Source organism: Embiotoca jacksoni, unplaced genomic scaffold (genome assembly GCF_022577435.1).
Source record: "Embiotoca jacksoni isolate LCO1_2020_lvr unplaced genomic scaffold, fEmbJac1.0.p SCAF_27, whole genome shotgun sequence".
NCBI lineage: Eukaryota > Metazoa > Chordata > Actinopteri > Embiotocidae > Embiotoca > Embiotoca jacksoni.
Window position 1 is genome coordinate 3,078,594 of NW_027185378.1, and position 9,537 is coordinate 3,088,130.

The following is a 9,537-nucleotide window of genomic DNA, read 5'->3' on the forward strand; positions in this document are numbered from 1 at the left end:
AAAGTCATACTATAGCATGTCGTCTAAAATATGATCAAAAAGTCATTCTATAGCATGTCGTCCAAAATATCACCAAAAAGTCATACTATAGCATGTCGTCTAAAATATGACCAAAAAGTCATACTATAGCATGTCGTCCAAAATATCACCAAAAAGTCATACTATAACATGTCGTCTAAAATATGACCAAAAAGTCATACTATAGCATGTCGTCCAAAATATCACCAAAAAGTCATACTATAGCATGTCGTCTAAAATATGACCAAAAAGTCATACTATAGCATGTCGTCTAAAATATGACCAAAAAGTCATACTATAGCATGTCGTCCAAAATATCACCAAAAAGTCATACTATAGCATGTCGTCTAAAATATGACCAAAAAGTCATACTATAGCATGTCGTCTAAAATATGACCAAAAAGTCATACTATAGCATGTCGTCCAAAATATCACCAAAAAGTCATACTATAACATGTCGTCTAAAATATGACCAAAAAGTCATACTATAGCATGTCGTCCAAAATATCACCAAAAAGTCATACTATAGCATGTCGTCTAAAATATGACCAAAAAGTCATACTATAGCATGTCGTCTAAAATATGACCAAAAAGTCATACTATAGCATGTCGTCCAAAATATCACCAAAAAGTCATACTATAGCATGTCGTCCAAAATATCACCAAAAAGTCATACTATAGCATGTCGTCCTAAATATGACCAAAAAGTCATACTATAGCATGTCGTCTAAAATATGACCAAAAAGTCATACTATAGCATGTCGTCCAAAATATCACCAAAAAGTCATACTATAGCATGTCGTCTAAAATATGACCAAAAAGTCATACTATAGCATGTCGTCCAAAATATCACCAAAAAGTCATACTATAGCATGTCGTCCAAAATATCACCAAAAAGTCATACTATAGCATGTCGTCCTAAATATGACCAAAAAGTCATACTATAGCATGTCGTCTAAAATATGACCAAAAAGTCATACTATAGCATGTCGTCTAAAATATGACCAAAAAGTCATACTATAGCATGTCGTCCAAAATATCACCAAAAAGTCATACTATAGCATGTCGTCCAAAATATCACCAAAAAGTCATACTATAGCATGTCGTCCAAAATATCACCAAAAAGTCATACTATAGCATGTCGTCCAAAATATCACCAAAAAGTCATACTATAGCATGTCGTCCTAAATATGACCAAAAAGTCATACTATAGCATGTCGTCCAAAATATCACCAAAAAGTCATACTATAACATGTCGTCTAAAATATGATCAAAAAGTCATTCTATAGCATGTCGTCCAAAATATCACCAAAAAGTCATACTATAGCATGTCGTCCTAAATATGACCAAAAAGTCATACTATAGCATGTCGTCCAAAATATCACCAAAAAGTCATACTATAGCATGTCGTCTAAAATATGACCAAAAAGTCATACTATAGCATGTCGTCCAAAATATCACCAAAAAGTCATACTATAGCATGTCGTCCAAAATATCACCAAAAAGTCATACTATAGCATGTCGTCCAAAATATCACCAAAAAGTCATACTATAGCATGTCGTCCAAAATATCACCAAAAAGTCATACTATAGCATGTCGTCCAAAATATCACCAAAAAGTCATACTATAGCATGTCGTCTAAAATATGATCAAAAAGTCATACTATAGCATGTCGTCCAAAATATCACCAAAAAGTCATACTATAGCATGTCGTCCAAAATATCACCAAAAAGTCATACTATAGCATGTCGTCTAAAATATGACCAAAAAGTCATACTATAGCATGTCGTCCAAAATATCACCAAAAAGTCATACTATAGCATGTCGTCCAAAATATCACCAAAAAGTCATACTATAGCATGTCGTCCAAAATATCACCAAAAAGTCATACTATAGCATGTCGTCTGAAATATGATCAAAAAGTCATACTATAGCATGTCGTCCAAAATATCACCAAAAAGTCATACTATAGCATGTCGTCCAAAATATCACCAAAAAGTCATACTATAGCATGTCGTCTAAAATATGACCAAAAAGTCATACTATAGCATGTCGTCTGAAATATGATCAAAAAGTCATTCTATAGCATGTCGTCCGAAATATGATCAAAAAGTCATACTATAGCATGTCGTCTAAAATATGACCAAAAAGTCATACTATAGCATGTCGTCTAAAATATGACCAAAAAGTCATACTATAGCATGTCGTCTGAAATATGATCAAAAAGTCATACTATAGCATGTCGTCTAAAATATGATCAAAAAGTCATACTATAGCATGTCGTCCTAAATATGATCAAAAAGTCATACTATAGCATGTCGTCTGAAATATGATCAAAAAGTAATTCTATAGCATGTCGTCCAAAATATGACCAAAAAGTCATACTATAGCATGTCGTCTGAAATATGATCAAAAAGTCATACTATAGCATGTCGTCTGAAATATGATCAAAAAGTAATTCTATAGCATGTCGTCCAAAATATGACCAAAAAGTCATACTATAGCATGTCGTCTGAAATATGATCAAAAAGTCATTCTATAGCATGTCGTCCGAAATATGATCAAAAAGTCATACTATAGCATGTCGTCTAAAATATGATCAAAAAGTCATACTATAGCATGTCGTCTAAAATATGATCAAAAAGTCATTCTATAGCATGTCGTCTAAAATATGATCAAAAAGTCATTCTATAGCATGTCGTCCGAAATATGATCAAAAAGTCATACTATAGCATGTCGTCTGAAATATGACCAAAAAGTCATACTATAGCATGTCGTCTAAAATATGATCAAAAAGTCATTCTATAGCATGTCGTCCGAAATATGATCAAAAAGTCATACTATAGCATGTCGTCTAAAATATGATCAAAAAGTCATACTATAGCATGTCGTCCTAAATATGATCAAAAAGTCATACTATAGCATGTCGTCCAAAATATCACCAAAAAGTCATACTATAGCATGTCGTCTGAAATATGATCAAAAAGTCATACTATAGCATGTCGTCCAAAATATGATCAAAAAGTCATACTATAGCATGTCGTCTAAAATATGATCAAAAAGTCATACTATAGCATGTCGTCTAAAATATGATCAAAAAGTCATACTATAGCATGTCGTCTAAAATATGACCAAAAAGTCATACTATAGCATGTCGTCCTAAATATGATCAAAAAGTCATACTATAGCATGTCGTCCTAAATATGATCAAAAAGTCATACTATAGCATGTCGTCTGAAATATGATCAAAAAGTCATACTATAGCATGTCGTCCAAAATATGATCAAAAAGTCATTCTATAGCATGTCGTCCGAAATATGATCAAAAAGTCATACTATAGCATGTCGTCTAAAATATGATCAAAAAGTCATACTATAGCATGTCGTCTAAAATATGATCAAAAAGTCATACTATAGCATGTCGTCTAAAATATGATCAAAAAGTCATACTATAGCATGTCGTCTAAAATATGACCAAAAAGTCATACTATAGCATGTCGTCCTAAATATGATAAAAAAGTCATACTATAGCATGTCGTCCTAAATATGATCAAAAAGTCATACTATAGCATGTCGTCTGAAATATGATCAAAAAGTCATACTATAGCATGTCGTCCAAAATATCACCAAAAAGTCATACTATAGCATGTCGTCTAAAATATGATCAAAAAGTCATACTATAGCATGTCGTCTAAAATATGACCAAAAAGTCATACTATAGCATGTCGTCTGAAATATGATCAAAAAGTCATTCTATAGCATGTCGTCCGAAATATGATCAAAAAGTCATACTATAGCATGTCGTCTAAAATATGACCAAAAAGTCATACTATAGCATGTTGTCCAAAATATGACCAAAAAGTCATACTATAGCATGTCGTCTAAAATATGACCAAAAAGTCATACTATAGCATGTCGTCTGAAATATGATCAAAAAGTCATACTATAGCATGTCGTCTAAAATATGATCAAAAAGTCATACTATAGCATGTCGTCCTAAATATGATCAAAAAGTCATACTATAGCATGTCGTCTGAAATATGATCAAAAAGTAATTCTATAGCATGTCGTCCAAAATATGACCAAAAAGTCATACTATAGCATGTCGTCTGAAATATGATCAAAAAGTCATACTATAGCATGTCGTCTAAAATATGATCAAAAAGTCATTCTATAGCATGTCGTCCGAAATATGATCAAAAAGTCATACTATAGCATGTCGTCTAAAATATGATCAAAAAGTCATACTATAGCATGTCGTCTAAAATATGATCAAAAAGTCATTCTATAGCATGTCGTCTAAAATATGATCAAAAAGTCATTCTATAGCATGTCGTCCGAAATATGATCAAAAAGTCATACTATAGCATGTCGTCTAAAATATGATCAAAAAGTCATACTATAGCATGTCGTCTAAAATATGATCAAAAAGTCATACTATAGCATGTCGTCCTAAATATGATCAAAAAGTCATACTATAGCATGTCGTCCAAAATATCACCAAAAAGTCATACTATAGCGTGTTGTCTAAAATATGATCAAAAAGTAATTCTATAGCATGTCGTCCAAAATATGACCAAAAAGTCATACTATAGCATGTCGTCTGAAATATGATCAAAAAGTCATACTATAGCATGTCGTCTGAAATATGATCAAAAAGTCATACTATAGCATGTCGTCCAAAATATGATCAAAAAGTCATACTATAGCATGTCGTCTAAAATATGATCAAAAAGTCATACTATAGCATGTCGTCTAAAATATGATCAAAAAGTCATACTATAGCATGTCGTCTAAAATATGACCAAAAAGTCATACTATAGCATGTCGTCCTAAATATGATCAAAAAGTCATACTATAGCATGTCGTCTGAAATATGATCAAAAAGTCATACTATAGCATGTCGTCCAAAATATGATCAAAAAGTCATTCTATAGCATGTCGTCCGAAATATGATCAAAAAGTCATACTATAGCATGTCGTCTAAAATATGATCAAAAAGTCATTCTATAGCATGTCGTCCGAAATATGATCAAAAAGTCATACTATAGCATGTCGTCTAAAATATGATCAAAAAGTCATACTATAGCATGTCGTCCTAAATATGATCAAAAAGTCATACTATAGCATGTCGTCTGAAATATGATCAAAAAGTAATTCTATAGCATGTCGTCCAAAATATCACCAAAAAGTCATACTATAGCATGTCGTCTGAAATATGATCAAAAAGTCATACTATAGCATGTCGTCCAAAATATGATCAAAAAGTCATACTATAGCATGTCGTCTAAAATATGATCAAAAAGTCATACTATAGCATGTCGTCTAAAATATGATCAAAAAGTCATACTATAGCATGTCGTCTAAAATATGACCAAAAAGTCATACTATAGCATGTCGTCCTAAATATGATCAAAAAGTCATACTATAGCATGTCGTCCTAAATATGATCAAAAAGTCATACTATAGCATGTCGTCTGAAATATGATCAAAAAGTCATACTATAGCATGTCGTCCAAAATATGATCAAAAAGTCATTCTATAGCATGTCGTCCGAAATATGATCAAAAAGTCATACTATAGCATGTCGTCTAAAATATGATCAAAAAGTCATTCTATAGCATGTCGTCCGAAATATGATCAAAAAGTCATACTATAGCATGTCGTCCTAAATATGATCAAAAAGTCATACTATAGCATGTCGTCCAAAATATCACCAAAAAGTCATACTATAGCATGTCGTCTGAAATATGATCAAAAAGTCATACTATAGCATGTCGTCCAAAATATGATCAAAAAGTCATACTATAGCATGTCGTCTAAAATATGATCAAAAAGTCATACTATAGCATGTCGTCTAAAATATGATCAAAAAGTCATACTATAGCATGTCGTCTAAAATATGACCAAAAAGTCATACTATAGCATGTCGTCTAAAATATGATCAAAAAGTCATACTATAGCATGTCGTCTAAAATATGATCAAAAAGTCATACTATAGCATGTCGTCTAAAATATGATCAAAAAGTCATACTATAGCATGTCGTCTAAAATATGACCAAAAAGTCATACTATAGCATGTCGTCCTAAATATGATCAAAAAGTCATACTATAGCATGTCGTCCTAAATATGATCAAAAAGTCATACTATAGCATGTCGTCTGAAATATGATCAAAAAGTCATACTATAGCATGTCGTCCAAAATATGATCAAAAAGTCATACTATAGCATGTCGTCTAAAATATGATCAAAAAGTCATACTATAGCATGTCGTCTAAAATATGACCAAAAAGTCATACTATAGCATGTCGTCTGAAATATGATCAAAAAGTCATACTATAGCATGTCGTCTAAAATATGATCAAAAAGTCATACTATAGCATGTCGTCTAAAATATGATCAAAAAGTCATTCTATAGCATGTCGTCCGAAATATGATCAAAAAGTCATACTATAGCATGTCGTACTAAATATGATCAAAAAGTCATACTATAGCATGTCGTCTAAAATATGATCAAAAAGTCATACTATAGCATGTCGTCTAAAATATGATCAAAAAGTCATACTATAGCGTGTCGTCCGAAATATGATCAAAAAGTCATACTATAGCATGTCGTACTAAATATGATCAAAAAGTCATACTATAGCATGTCGTCCTAAATATGACCAAAAAGTCATACTATAGCATGTCGTCTAAAATATGACCAAAAAGTCATACTATAGCATGTCGTACTAAATATGATCAAAAAGTCATACTATAGCATGTCGTCCTAAATATGACCAAAAAGTCATACTATAGCATGTCGTACTAAATATGACCAAAAAGTCATACTATAGCATGTCGTCTGAAATATGATCAAAAAGTCATACTATAGCATGTCGTCTAAAATATGATCAAAAAGTCATACTATAGCATGTCGTCTAAAATATGATCAAAAAGTCATACTATAGCATGTCGTACTAAATATGATCAAAAAGTCATACTATAGCATGTCGTCCTAAATATGACCAAAAAGTCATACTATAGCATGTCGTCTAAAATATGACCAAAAAGTCATACTATAGCATGTCGTACTAAATATGATCAAAAAGTCATACTATAGCATGTCGTCCTAAATATGACCAAAAAGTCATACTATAGCATGTCGTACTAAATATGACCAAAAAGTCATACTATAGCATGTCGTACTAAATATGATCAAAAAGTCATACTATAGCATGTCGTCCTAAATATGACCAAAAAGTCATACTATAGCATGTCGTACTAAATATGACCAAAAAGTCATACTATAGCATGTCGTACTAAATATGATCAAAAAGTCATACTATAGCATGTCGTCCTAAATATGACCAAAAAGTCATACTATAGCATGTCGTACTAAATATGATCAAAAAGTCATACTATAGCATGTCGTCCTAAATATGACCAAAAAGTCATACTATAGCATGTCGTACTAAATATGACCAAAAAGTCATACTATAGCATGTCGTACTAAATATGATCAAAAAGTCATACTATAGCATGTCGTCCTAAATATGACCAAAAAGTCATACTATAGCATGTCGTACTAAATATGACCAAAAAGTCATACTATAGCATGTCGTCTAAAATATGACCAAAAAGTCATACTATAGCATGTCGTCTAAAATATGACCAAAAAGTCATACTATAGCATGTCGTCTAAAATATGACCAAAAAGTCATACTATAGCATGTCGTACTAAATATGACCAAAAAGTCATACTATAGCATGTCGTCTGAAATATGATCAAAAAGTCATACTATAGCATGTCGTCTAAAATATGATCAAAAAGTCATACTATAGCATGTCGTCTAAAATATGATCAAAAAGTCATACTATAGCATGTCGTACTAAATATGATCAAAAAGTCATACTATAGCATGTCGTCCTAAATATGACCAAAAAGTCATACTATAGCATGTCGTCTAAAATATGACCAAAAAGTCATACTATAGCATGTCGTACTAAATATGATCAAAAAGTCATACTATAGCATGTCGTCCTAAATATGACCAAAAAGTCATACTATAGCATGTCGTACTAAATATGACCAAAAAGTCATACTATAGCATGTCGTACTAAATATGATCAAAAAGTCATACTATAGCATGTCGTCCTAAATATGACCAAAAAGTCATACTATAGCATGTCGTACTAAATATGACCAAAAAGTCATACTATAGCATGTCGTACTAAATATGATCAAAAAGTCATACTATAGCATGTCGTCCTAAATATGACCAAAAAGTCATACTATAGCATGTCGTACTAAATATGATCAAAAAGTCATACTATAGCATGTCGTCCTAAATATGACCAAAAAGTCATACTATAGCATGTCGTACTAAATATGACCAAAAAGTCATACTATAGCATGTCGTACTAAATATGATCAAAAAGTCATACTATAGCATGTCGTCCTAAATATGACCAAAAAGTCATACTATAGCATGTCGTACTAAATATGACCAAAAAGTCATACTATAGCATGTCGTCCTAAATATGACCAAAAAGTCATACTATAGCATGTCGTACTAAATATGACCAAAAAGTCATACTATAGCATGTCGTACTAAATATGACCAAAAAGTCATACTATAGCATGTCGTACTAAATATGATCAAAAAGTCATACTATAGCATGTCGTCCTAAATATGACCAAAAAGTCATACTATAGCATGTCGTCTAAAATATGATCAAAAAGTCATACTATAGCATGTCGTACTAAATATGATCAAAAAGTCATACTATAGCATGTCGTCCTAAATATGACCAAAAAGTCATACTATAGCATGTCGTCTAAAATATGACCAAAAAGTCATACTATAGCATGTCGTCTAAAATATGATCAAAAAGTCATACTATAGCATGTCGTACTAAATATGATCAAAAAGTCATACTATAGCATGTCGTACTAAATATGATCAAAAAGTCATACTATAGCATGTCGTCTAAAATATGATCAAAAAGTCATACTATAGCATGTCGTCTAAAATATGATCAAAAAGTCATACTATAGCATGATATACTTCCTTCAAATTTCTCACGACATGCTATAAGTATGACTTCCGTTCAATTTATGGAAGCTAACACAGTGGTGCAGCTGTCAGAGTTTGTGTCTCTCAGTTGGAAGGTACTGGGTTCGATTCCCGTCTATAACTTTCAACATGAATTCCTTTTTCCTGCAAAATCAATGACCAGAAAGTAAAGTTTGTTGTCCATAATAAGGATGACTAACTTATGCATGTTGTCCATAACGTAAAACATTACATTCAAGCAAGAACATGCAATCCTCCACGCTAAGTTCCAGACCCCCTATCGAACCCAGGAGCTCCTGTTTGTGAGATGACAACACCGGCTAGGAACTTCAACATTTTTGATAAATCAATTGCATGTCGTCCTAAATATGATCAAAAAGTCATACTATTGCCAAAAAGTAAGTATTTTGGACAACATACTATATTATGACTTTTTTTTTTTTTTGTCGACATGCTGAA